Genomic DNA, 14,200 nt, shown 5'->3' with positions numbered 1-14,200 from the left:
TTCAGAGTAAAAGCTCTCGGCGGGCCGGTCAAAATCCCTTCGCGGGCTATATCCGGCCCGCGGGCCGTATGTTGCCCGCCCCTGGTATTAGGGAATTTAACTACTCCTACTTGACAAACTGAAAATAGCGAAAAGTAAGTAAGTAGATCACAAAATATTACGAAGTAGAAGTAGAAGGAGAGAAAATCAGATCTACTTGAGTAAGTACCAGAAGTAGAGGAAAACTACTTGAGTACTTCCAAAAAGTAGAAGTACTTCGTTACTGACCACCTCTGGTTAGGTAGGCTAAGTGTCAGATCGGCGCGCATCTCCACCATACTCAACCTCGATAACGAAATTACTGCCCCAATCATCGAGTGTCAATCCTGAGAATTGGCACAGCGTTCGATACTAAAATCAAGACATACCGTGAAAAAGCTCATGACAGATCTAGGTAAGGAGCATCGTTAAAATCAATAGAGACCAATATCGGCTTTGCGTAAAATCTGTTAAGCGATAAATGACGAGTCAGCTCTCACTCGACTTAGGAAACGGAATTACCACTATCAAGATCAGTGACAAACTTAAAACTTGGTACAGCGTTCGTATACTTACCGTGACAAATATCATATGACCGATCTCGGTATGGAACATCGTCAAAATCAAAAGACACCAGTACTGGCTTTTGAGTAAAATCTGAAACTTGGGGCAGTATTAAACACCACCATCACGACATAACGCACCAAGTTTCAAGAATTATCATGGTGTGAAACACCGTCAAAATCAACCTATACCAGCAAAGATCGTCTTAACACATATGACGGTAATCGGGTTCAGATATATGTACGATTGTTACGTCAGACCCTAGGGGCAACAAGGCAATGTTGCCCCACTTGCTCGATAATTTTGTGAGTAAGAGAGAGTAAATCACCGTTTCTTTATTGTGCGTGGCTTTGAGAGAATAGACAGTGAAAGCTTGTTTTGAGCGCTACTGATGCATGCCCCGGCTAGGCATTCGCAAAGCGAAAACACAGAAGAGAATTCGATTTTCGCAGAGACTTCGCTATGTATGGGCATTTACAAGCGAAAGCACAAGAAGAATGCGGTTTTCGCTGTGATTTCGGTATATATTGATTGCTGTGCGTCTATAAATGATAATTGTTATTGAACAGAATTTTAGATGAGTCAATGCCCCAGTTGCCAGGGCTGTGAAGTCGGAGTCGGATGAGTCAGAGTCGGAGTCTGGGAAATTTTCGCTTGATGGAGTCGGATTCGGAGTCGTTGGGAAAATACTGACTGGAGTCGGAGTCTGAGTTTGTGAGAATGACCCTGACTTCGACTCCGACTCCAACTTCTCTATCATGAAAACATTTGCTTTCAAAGGATTTTCAATAGAATTTTTATGTACCACCAATCACTGTTATTAATAACCATACAGATCAGGTGCGGCCAGCTCGTGACAGGCAGACCAAATTTGACACACGAGATGGTTAGGTGCGGCCTGCGAGGCAATTCTCGAAATTATTTATGACATCAGGTACAATTGCACGGCCAACCAAAATTTGATTAGCATGGCTGCGAAATTTGGTGATGACTAAAACAACAGTTCTGACGCATTGACGTATCGAGGGGCCAGCCAAATTAATCCCAGATCTTCGTATATGACCATAAAGTAGAATATTTCATAGCAGATTTATTTTACTTGTAATTTTTCTCAGTACTTCATATGATTCATTGTCACTAGATTTCCTGCATTCAGTATTTGAGCCCCATTCTGAAAATTATAAATACATATTATTCACATAATTGAGTCTAACTATATTCGCAATTAGGAGATAACGTGTCGTCCAACATGCGGCTTCGCTTGTGCACTCGCAGCGAGATCGTCGACAAAACATTTGCACAAAATGATAGAGGCATGTTCACTGATGCCGTCGATTTTGCTATGTCTAAATGTCGAATAATCCTGTCCTTGCCAAATGAGCCCAGTGGAATACAGATGCGACCCTCAATGTATGTTAGCAACATATTTATTGATATAATTCAGTCATTATCTTGCAAAAAGAATTCGCGCTTCGCGCGACCAGCGCCTGATTGCGCACTGCACAGTTGCATGACATATTGTTATCAATTTTAGAGCGTATTAATATAAGTCTTGTTTGCAACGGTTCGCTCCTATCGGACGGCTAAAAAAAGATTATTAACATTCCAGTTGCCCGCGCAATGGTTCGTGAATCTCATGTGTCCCTTTGACCGAAAAAGTTGCCCATCCCTGATATAGATAAAATTAGACATTACTTGCAAATTACAACTCAGTTGCACAGGGGAAGAAAATCGTAAATTGCGTTTTCGCGATGCAGTCAAAATTGATGCAATTTTTGGAATTATACCATGATACTGTGACAGAGCAAATGCATCGGCTGGTTTTGTAAAATTGTAAAAATGATGTAAATTTGACCAAACGATGCTTCCCACTTGACAAAATTAAAAATATTTGTAGTGGAGCTTAGTTGTTTGGGTCGAACAAATGATTAAGAAAGACTGCAAGTCCCAATCCTTGAATACTTGATTAAGTACGTGTAGACTACACATCGGCTATCGTTTTTGGCTACTTAACTAAATTCCATTTATGACCAATGTAAATTAGTAGTAAGAGTGTGTGTGCTTGTAATCAGTACAGTGTGCAATGACAAAATTAGCAGGTCAGTCTCTTTATTAGTTGCTGACTCATACACAAGAGCTACACTTGGATTTTTTATCTACATTTTTATTATACAGGATTGGATATCTGCCATATTTGAATGATTTATACATTTCAGGATATTAGAGAGTTCATGTTATAAAAACTTGAAAAAGGAAGGATATTTAGCAAATCTTTCTTTCATGTTAATTGCATAGTGGATAATTCGAGCTGTGCCACAATGAAACAATTTAGCATGCCACCGTTAATCATATGTTTGCACATGTTTAATGGTTGTATGATAGTCATTCAACCGACAATGTGGCATATAATTTTCGAAGTAAATTGGTAATAATGCTGGAGTCAGAGTCGGGAGTCGCAGTCGGTACGTTTACAGACCCAGGAGTCGGAGTCGGTACGTTTAAAGACTCTGGAGTCGGAGTCGGGGTCGGTATATTTAAAATGTGCGGAGTCGGAGTCGGAGCCGGAGTCGGTGGTAAAATTTACCAACTCCACAACCCTGAGGCCTATAGGACGAGCCGCCACTGCTATTCTCATCAAGTAGGCTATACAGTGCGGTAAACAATATTCAAAAGATAGGCTGGCACTATACTCTACTACAATTGATGGAAAGCATCTCTTCTCCCAGCGATTCACAACACTCAACAAAACATCGCCCAGCCATGCAGCCAAATACGACTGAAGCACACGATGAACGACAGCCGTCAGCGCCGATAGCGCATAAAGTTGAAAAATATTTAACTCGATACGCGCATGAACCAGACTTGTACAAACTAAACACTTAGTTAGTTGACGGTCAACTAACTAACAGTTTTTTGAGTAGTTCTAGTTCTAGTTGTAGTTGCGGATTTTGAAAATTGCGTAGTTCTAGTTCTAGTTGTAGTTGCAGATTTTGAAAATTCAGTAGTTCTAGCTTCTAGTTCTAGTTTTAGTTGCGCATTTCAAAACAATATTAGTTGCCGAACAACTAGAAAACACTCGTGTGTCCTGCCCTGCGCGATGAGAACTCTCCTCGCGTGACAAGTGAGGTTACTTGGGGTTACTAATGTGATCATGACAAAGGATCAAATGCTCATTGTTGGATCATAGTTAATTCATTGATTATACAGAGTTCACTGATAACTCGTCAAATTTACAACAATCGACAGTGCGCAGCGCACGCGATCTCCCGCTGAGGTTGTTTACTAATTGGAATGTGATCTCCTGCTGTGCGCTGGCGAGTTTTATCTCGGAACTAAGCTGTCGCGTCTGTGAAACTTACGAGATTTGATTCGTGATGATGATGTCGACCACGTCTGCCCAGGCACAAAGAGAAGACGATCTGGATTCGCCCAAGGTATCTTTACAAATGAAATTGCAGAAATTGCCTGGGTCGTTTCCTCCTGGCTCTCCAACGCACAAGAAACCGAGACTCTCACTCTTCAACTTTCTACCTCCAAGTCAGTGTCGTCCGCTTGAAGTTAAATCCGGGCCGTCTGAGGTGAAAAAGTATGCCGGGAACAGCGACTACCCCTTGGTCAGAATGTGCTAAACTGTTGGCGGAATATGACCGACTTGCCAGAATTACGGAAAGATTTTCTTGGGATGACTGCAACATCTGCGCCCAGTGAAAGGGCTTTCTCGCATGCTGGGATTTTGTATTCCCCAAAGAGGGCAAAATTAAACGAAAAAACATTCTCGCGACTCATGTTGATTCGCTGCAATCAGCAACCGCTGCAGAAAATGGTTTAGTTTATCCTGTACTGATTACAGAATAATTCTGTCTGTCTGATTTTTTAGTAATTTCGTTGTACCGACGTTCATGTGGAAGGCTGGAACGCCGAATTCGAATACAATAAAAATGAATGAGTTGATTGAGAATTAAATTTAGTAGTTGTGTATTAGTTAGTTAGTTGCCGATATTTAAATTTCGTTAGTTCTAGTTATGGTTCTAGTTGCGAGATTTGAAAATTGAGTAGTTCTAGTTCTAGTTCTAGTTGCGGAATTTGAAAATTGGGTAGTTCTAGTTATAGTTGTAGTTGCGAGTCTTAAAAATTGAGTAGTTCTAGTTCTAGTTCTAGTTGCGGAATTTGAAAATTGGGTAGTTCTAGTTATAGTTGTAGTTGCGAGTCTTAAAAATTGAGTAGTTCTAGTTCTAGTTCTAGTTGCGGAATTTGAAAATTGGGTAGTTCTAGTTATAGTTGTAGTTGCGAGTCTTAAAAATTGAGTAGTTCTAGTTCTAGTTCTAGTTGCGGAATTTGAAAATTGGGTAGTTCTAGTTATAGTTGTAGTTGCGAGTCTTAAAAATTGAGTAGTTCTAGTTCTAGTTCTAGTTGCGGAATTTGAAAATTGGGTAGTTCTAGTTATAGTTGTAGTTGCGAGTCTTAAAAATTGAGTAGTTCTAGTTCTAGTTCTAGTTGCGGAATTTGAAAATTGGGTAGTTCTAGTTATAGTTGTAGTTGCGAGTCTTAAAAATTGAGTAGCTCTAGTTCTAGTTCTAGTTGCGGAATTTGAAAATTGGGTAGTTCTAGTTATAGTTGTAGTTGCGAGTCTTAAAAATTGAGTAGTTCTAGTTCTAGTTCTAGTTGCGCTTTTTGAAAATTCAGTAGTTTGTACAAGTCTGGCATGAACGCTTTCGACCAGGCTCGCAAAAAACGAGAGAACGCTTCTTCGTACGGGACCTGTCTGTGTCGCATACGTTTTTGGCTACACCAGGGGTACTCAACCGGCGTGCCGCGGCACACTCGTGTGCCATTTACGTCTCGCAAGTGTGTCGCGAGCGATTACTTCGAATTTTTGAAATTATGCGCAAAATAATTCTTAACGATCAATAATCTTAAATCGAGCTTGTGAAGTTTCTAAGTACATTTGTCCATTCAGAATTGATGTTTTGCCCGCAATCAATAACCCCGCGAATTAGCTTTAGCCGGCATAGCACGTGCCTTAACGGCTGAATTCAGTTTTGCGCAGGGAAGAGCAAACATGGCGGCGCCTGCAAGGCCATGCAGTTTTCTAATCCCCATTTTCTCTCCAATCATCAGCGAGAAATCAGTAGCATTATCCACTGTGCGTCCATGAAATTGAAAGGAGAGAGAGAGAGAGAGAGAAAGGGGAAGAGAGAGAGAGAGGGGGAGAGGGAGGGAGAGAGAGATATTTATTTCTTCGTCAACCGGGATTAGTCAATGAGTAGGAAAAAAAATACACAAAACAAAAACACAAAACAATAATATTAACGTGTAACTGACTCTGTAACGGTATAGACAGGTGCCGGCGCTAGAAATCAAGCGCAGATTTTGCACTGACTTTGTTTGTGATGAAATTCAATAAATTGTTTTCATTTCGCGAGAACTGTCCAAGCTAATGCAGAAACACAGTGATACTACTGAAGTGGGTGCTGCTAAGCAAAAAAGTTCAGAACAACTGTGCGGGTGTGCCGCGAACAATATTTCATTTCCAAAGGGTGCCGCGAGGTCGAAAAGGTTGAGAACCACTGGGCTACACGCTCAAACCGCTACGCTTTCGGCTATAATTGTCCTGTCTGGCTAGGACTTCAGAGTACAGCCTGTACACTGTACAGCACACACACGTGTAGCAGCCGTTTTAGTTGATTGCACGGCGCGGCGGAACTCGTGATTTCGAACAATATTATGCACGCCGGCAGAAAATAATCGCGCAGCCGACACATAATTCAAAGTCGCGCAACCGGTTGAGCATAGCTCACAGATCAGTGATTCCCAGACTGTGGTACGCGGGCGTGTCTCAAGTAGTACACGCGAGCAAGGAGTAACTTTAACGAACATATGCATGTTATATTGAACATAAAATATACAGATCAAAATTTCTATTTTGGTAGTCGCTTTGAATGCACAGAGGGCCTACCTAAACTAGATTGTACAAGTGACGAAAGAAAGCTTCATATCCCTAGTTACTGGGGAATTGCAATGTAGTAAGCAAAAATGGAGAGATATTTACTCTCCCAAAATGTCGTAAAGCTTATTTTAAAACAATTGCAAGAACTTTTTGAACAACTGTATCAAACTGCATCATGTTCTTTGTGGTCGCATAAAAGGTACATATTAGAACTTTGGCATAGTATATTCTGTTGTGGCGTCATAATGAGTGAAACTCTAATACTCGACTCGACTCGAAGCGTAATACGTGATTCAGATTCCAATCCCTCATGTACTCGATTTTGCCCAGCCCTAACAAGCACAGCAAGTTACGACGACGATGAACGCACAGGGGCTGGATGGATAATATTGGCTGACCACTATCTAAAATTCTATCCTAACATCGTAATTCGTTCTCTAGGTAACTTTTTGACCTCATCGAGATCGCGCAACAGTGTATACATGCTAGCTAACTATATTTGATTATTGAATATTCTTATGGTATTCGTTTGCACGACGTCATAATAGATCCCTGCGCCGTCACCTGATTTTATGAAAATCGCCAAACCCCTAGTTTTCTTCTAGCTTTTAGGGATAGTGTGAACCTCTGAAAGGTTCAGGTTTGTGTGAACACGAACCGTTTTGAAAGGTTCTGTGTGAACGCGAACGTGAACCTCATGACGTCACGTGACGTCATATTGCTAATTACAACACTACATTTCGATGAAGTGATAGCCTATATTAATGTACACGGTACCTAGATACGGCTCGGTCGATATGATGCCACAATGCCTAAGTTCATATTGACGCTTTAAACGTCGCCAAATGTATCAATTGGGGCAATCAAACGATATAATAATCCCATAAAATCTCTTTATCTTCCGTTGCTTTGCCACCCATTTCGATGAGGACATGCTTGGGAATATAAGCTTACGCCTTAGGCCTGACCGGAAAATGTATTCGGCGTTTGAGGATTGCTACGTTGATATTGAGCAGAGTGTAAAACGGGTTTCTACACTTGCTACCGATATTAATCCATTAACAATTTATAGCAGTAGCCAACACTCGAATCGCACGGATTTGGTTTTTATGATACAATAAACATGTGAAATCAATATTGACCTTGTACGCCTGCTAGATTTTTTACATCCGACAACACTATAAATTTCAGTGATTGGTTGAAAATAAGCATCATTCGCTGACTACCCACATGTAGTGTTTTATGCTCTTGATCAGAGGTCTCAAACACGCGGCCCGCGGGCCGCATGCGGCGCTCGATAACATTTTGTGCGGCCCGCGAAGGCATTTTTCAATTTCAAGTATTCGACAATATATTCTAGTGCAATATATCTTTTTTTAAATTTAGGAACTTAAAGTTGACTCTAAAACTACTACAAAAACCTGAAATCTAAACAAGCTTCACTGTTTCATCACTTCCTAAAATCTACCATGCAGCGGAAGATCGCTACTACGTCACATTTCAGGTTCATGATGACAAAACATGAACCGTTGATGATTCGTGACTGAAAATTGTGATTTTGTTTGGTGCGACCTTTCGTCAAATTACTCGATTTTGGATTGACTGGGAGATAAACTAAAAATGACTCTAGTTGAGTAGGGTCGAACGTTAAAATCAGGGAAGGACTTGCCTCTCGGAATAGTGACTTGGCAATCCTACGGACGCAAAAATCTAGGAAGCTGTCGTGGGGAATAGTAATAGATCAAAAGCCCGTAACTTGCGTTGCGTAGGGTATATAGAATATAGAAATCTAATCGGGTCTGTATGGAAACCATTGGCATTCTGTGGCCCCGTGACGTAGGCCTATACTTGGTTACATCCTGGATGTTGTTAGTTCTCACTGTCCATGTTATTATCGGTGGCGAGTAAGGTAGTGGTACGCTCCACAGTCCACAGCTGTAACACCAATGGATTCTTCGGCGATTAGTCATTTCTATTCCAGGGGTCCGTATCCCCTTCGTGGTACAAAGCACCACATCAGGGGGTACCAGATGCATTGTGGAAATTGGCCTATATGCTCTGGAATATTTTCTGGGCTAATTTATTCAACTGGAAAATATTCTTCGCGCTACGCGTGATTTTATGTGAATGGGATTTCTGATTTTTATAGGTCCCATCAGAAATTGTGTTGAAAATCGACAGGGGTCACTGGAAATCCAATTAAAAGTACAAGCGGCACGATCGCTAAAACGGTTAAGAAACAATGCTAACTATGGAACAATAATGATTATATTTAAGTTGTTATTGATCTGTTTCAATATTAATCGAAGAAAACCTAACGCTGGTAACGCTGACTTTGGCAATGACAGTAACAATAGCCTATACTTATCACGAGTATATCAGAAAACCCGATTAGGCTACACCGCTCACATGCTCTGATATCAAATCAATCTTTAGTGAATTCTAAAATATTCCACTTAAAATTGTGGCATTTCAAAGGTCCAATAGCTGCAATATTACAATCCGACAGCTTTTACGATATCATCATGCGCCTCTCGCATGATGTCTAAACTCATTCCCCAACAAATTATGCCCGGCACAAAAACTATTTTATTCAAATATTTGAAAATGTGATTTGTTCGTGCCAAGCGTGAATAGTATAATAGTAAATTGCATTTTCTCGATGGTTGTGGAATGCCTGTCTGCAAGGTGCCGTTAAATAACGCCTAGTTGCATATTATAAATTGAATACCCCTATTTATTGATGTTGCGGCCCGCGGGTCATCACAAATTAGGAAATTGGCCCGAGAGCACATTTGAGTTTGAGACCTCTGCTCTTGATATTGTATGATTGCGCGCCAAGCACTCGGCAGAGAGTCACTAAATATTCGAGCAAACTTTTGTAACAAAGTAAGGAAAATTTTGAGATTGTCAAGGTACATCCTCGTTTAGTGTTGATTTATGAATGCTTCCAGCGCCATGCATATATAGTGGCCCGCACTTAAAATGCAATAAATTTCAACCAAATATCTTATAATGAAGTGAAAATTGTAATATATGAAAAAGGTTCACAGTGAAGAACCTACCAAGGTTCGTTTGTGAACGTGAGCCTCTAAATTTCTGAGGTCTACACACAAAGAACGCGAACGTGAACCTCACGTTCACACCATCCCTACTGGCTATGTGATTACAGAAATTCCATTACACACAAGCAAATTATCAAATATCTAAAAAAATGTTTTAATTCCCTCACTACACACTTTCACTTTTACACTTGTAAACAATCTTTCACGCAGTATTGGATTAATTTTGGGTTGCCAGAATACAATTGTTAAGCAGCAACAATTAAATACACGAGATTTAGGCTAAACTTCACACCTGGAGCAAAACCCTCGACTTGTGATTGCGCATTACGCTACCAGACAGGAACATAAAGAACTCTCATGATTTAAACATGGAATGATATAGTCGTGAAATGCAAATGGTACAATAGTGTTACGGATGTACAATTGTACATCACGGCACTGTACAGTGTATGACCTGTTTTGCTTTCAATTGATATACTGGCTCAGCCACCGAAATCCATCCTCGTAACCTTGCTTGTTAAGAACGGAGCACATGAATAGCTCGACTGGCATTGCGCCGCCAAGGCTATCTCTGGAAACATTACCTTTGCCAGTTGTATGTAATTGGAAAAATGCTAAGAGGGCACGTTCACTTGCTGCGTCAGGTATGTCAGTTTTATTCCCAAGAACAAGAATAGGTACATGTGCAACCTGCCCATATGCCAGCAAACTGTCAAGATCCTTTTTCGCTTCATCCATGCATCCCTTGTCAGCGGCGTCAACAAGATACACAATTCCATCAATATCCGGAAAATAATCCTCCCATCTTCTTCTCCATAGAAAATGGCCACCAATTTCGAACGTGGTAAATGATTTATCTCCAATTGTCAGTTTCCGCACAGTTGGATGCAATGTAGGTTTGTGGGTCATAATTTCCTTATTCTCCAACATTTGGAGTAGCGAGGTTTTTCCCGCGTCGCTAAGCCCAAGGAACACTAATTTGCCTGATTTGTGGACCAGCCACAAATACTCAAGGCATCTATGAAGGAATTCCAGTAAATACATCATGGAACTAGTGTAGCGCCCATGGTATATAATGCTAACAATTCTTCGATCTTCTCGCCCGAGACAGCAGTTCAGAGTTTTTACCTCTTTATAATAAACATCAGATAAATAACCAATTATAATATACAATAATCTATGGAATATACAAATACACTTATAAAACAGGAGTGGCCAATTTACGGACAACCTAGCTTTTGATAGCAATGACTAAGCTGTAGGCGATGTTCATTTAAAAGTCTGTGTCTCAATTTTGGTGCATCATGTTACCGTCACACACAAATGCGTCGTCGGAAACGTTGCGCGACATTATTACTTTCACCTCCACCTATCTTCGTGAAAGTGGATATTCTACTCTCGTTCATATGAGACCAGTTCTCCACGATACGACCTATCATTTCTCCACGACACGACCTACCATTTCGAGTTTAGTTTCTCACATGCTGCTGCAGACATCCGATTATGCGGATTCGCTTTGAAACAATAAAAGTCTTCACATATTCCACACGATAGTACGATGGTAATCTCACAAAAAGCGCAATCACTGCAGTTTACAATAAGCTACAGGTAATAACTACACAAGACAGATGACGGTTGCGTGATAATTGAACTGACCTTGAGGGGGCCCGTCGGAGAATTAATGGACGAAATGGCGTCCGCGAAGACAAAAAGGATGAGAACCACTGCACTATATATCAATTCACCGTTTTGTCGACTAACATGCGTGCTATACACAGCTAAAGGAAATCGGCTAAATCAGCTAAAGTAAATACAAATCGCAAAAAGTATAGTCTTACGATTCTATCAAGACGTTCATTATGTAGTATCACCTGACCAGTAACCAATATCTGACAGCGATTTGTAGAGATGAAGGATTCGGATTCGTCGATTGGTTTGAATTAAGCGGAATATTAATTGCTCGTTTCATAGTAATGCCCAAATGCATTAAAAAGAGCGTAGGTCTACTGTTGAGTAACGAATGAATTGCAATTGTCACTGATCTCATAAAACGCTCATGAGTAATACCTTCAGGTTAGTATTATACTGTACTACACGTTACAATAAATAGGCTACTATACACTATATTATTTTGTAACACACGCATGTGGTTAAATAGTGCAGTAACTAAGTTTTCCAATACAGTACTGAGCCTTGCGGCAAGAACTGAACGGCATTTATAGCTATATATATCTATATTTGTTAAATTATTCCACTAAACCAGAGGTCTCAAACTCAAATGTGCTCGCGGGCCAATTTCCTAGTTTTTGATGACACCGCGGGCCGCAGCATCAATAATAGGGATATTCAATGTATAATTTCCAAGTAGGACTTATTTGACGGGACCTTGCATATAGGCATTCCACAAACATCGTGGAAATGTAATTTACTATTAAACTATTCTCGCTCGGCACGGAAAAAATCACATTTTCAAATATTTGAATAAAATTGTTTTTGTTCTGGGCATAATTTTTTTAATTAATGAGTCATGCGAGAGGATGCGTCATGATCATGACATCGTCAAACTGTCGGGTTATAATATTGCAGCTAGTGGACCTTTACCGTGCCACAATCTTATGTAGAATATTTTAAAATCTACCGAACGATGATCTGATATCAGAGCATTTGTGCGAGCCATACCTGGTTTTGACATAGTCGTGATAAGTATCGACTGTTGTTACTGTTATTGCCAAAGTCAAACTAAATCAGCGTTAGATTTTTCCTTCGATTATTATTGGAACATATCAATAACCAATAACAACTTAAATATAATCATTATTGATCCATAGTAATAACATTGCTTCTCAAACTTTATAGCGATCGTACCCCTTGTGCTTCCGATAAGATTTCTCGTAGCCCTTGTCCATTTAGAACACGATATCTGGATGGTTCCTATATTAAAATCAGAAAGCCCATTCACAGAAAATCGCGCGTAGCGCGAGGACTATTTTCCAGTTGAATAAATTGGCCAAGAATATATTCCACAGCATATAGGCCTAATTCCACAATGCATCTCGTACACCCTGATGTGGTGCTTCGTACCTCGATGGAGTCTACGGACCCTGGAATTGAAATATCCAATCGGCGAATAATTCATTGGTGTTACAGCTGCAGAGCGTGCGCCACCGATAATCACATGGACAAAGGGAACAAACAACACCCAGCATGTAATCAACTATACGTCACGAGGGTCACAGAATATCAATGGCTGCTATACTGACCTGATTAGATAGCTATGTACCCTACGCAACGCAAGCTACGACCTTTTGATATATTACTATTCCCCATGACAGTATCATAGATTGTTGCGCCCGTAGGATTACCAACCAAGTCACCGTTCCGAGTCGCAAGTCCTTCTGTGATTTTGACGTTTAACCCGACTCAACTCGAGTCATTTTTAATTAATCACCCAGTCAATCCGAAATCGAGTAACGAGAAGGTCGCATAAAACCGAATCACAATTTTCAATCGCGAATCATCAACGGGTTATGTCTTATCATTATGAACTAGAAATGTGACGTGATAGTTGATCTTCTACCGTAGCTTTTTAAAAAGTGATGTGATAGTGAAGTTTATTGAGATTTCGGTGATTTTATAGTAGTTTTAGCACGAACTTCAAGTTCTTATATGTAAAAAAGATATATGGCACTTGAATATATTGGTGAATGCTTGAAATTCCAAAATGCCGTCGCGGGCCGCACAAAATGCTCTCGCGGGCCGCGTGTTTGAGACCTCTGCACTAAACAGTAAGAATGAAAGGCATAAGTCTTTAAGCCGGTCAGAAAATAATTTATTGTAAAGTTGGAAGGACGTAATATAAGCTGGCCCTCCGTATATGAGTTAATTGTCAATCGTTACTGCATGGATCGTCATTGTTTTGCCATAATCACTCATCTTGATAAGAACGAAATAATCAATGTGTCATATAAATGATCTAGCGATAGGAATTGCGAACCTGTGTCTGAATTGAGCGGAGAATTGTCCGTATTACCCGGAGTTTTTTTACGTGCAATATATTCTTTTGTTTAGTTCCGAGCATTTTGCTCGGGGGGTACGGGCTCTCAAGAGGCTAAGAACACTGCTCAAACGACATATTATCCTGTGGAGAGTCCGTAGATAGGATGAAAAAATTGCGTCAATAATGCCGCCGCATTATAAATTTCCCCGCGAAAAACTCAGAAATATGATAGGTAATATCTAGATTTTTCAGCTCCTCGTGCAGCTAAAACTTCCCAGGAACATCAGATCTGACTTTTAGCAATGGCTAACCCAAAATGACCTCATAAACACCCGCCGTGCTCTTTAAAACAATTAGGTCATGGAAATAATATAGATGTTAGACTAATCCTGGATAATATGAATTCACTCGCGACTATACTGCGTCAATAGTGTGGTCGATCTGGATCTTAACCCAAATCCTAAATCAAGCCGACCTTTACCCAAGCTGGCCTAATCCTAGCCCATACTATCATATCCCCAAGCCAGACTAACACTAATATTAAACATTGTAGAGCAAAGCATTCTGGAGAAACCTGAACGTTCATGTCAACTGGCATTACAGATAACA

The 14,200-nt window shown here is 40.4% G+C and overlaps 1 pseudogene; it reads right to left on the bottom strand.

The window, feature by feature from the left end:
- Positions 1-4,840: 4,840 nt before the first annotated feature.
- LOC145433881 (uncharacterized) lies at positions 4,841-11,068 on the bottom strand (annotated as a pseudogene).
- Positions 11,069-14,200: the final 3,132 nt, after the last annotated feature.

The sequence above is a fragment of the Botryllus schlosseri genome, chromosome 2 (assembly GCF_051294905.1).
Source record: "Botryllus schlosseri isolate E-star chromosome 2, Bs_hap1, whole genome shotgun sequence".
NCBI lineage: Eukaryota > Metazoa > Chordata > Ascidiacea > Stolidobranchia > Styelidae > Botryllus > Botryllus schlosseri.
The sequence above is the reverse complement of the archived record's forward strand: the minus strand, read 5'-3'. Positions and strand labels throughout refer to the sequence as shown.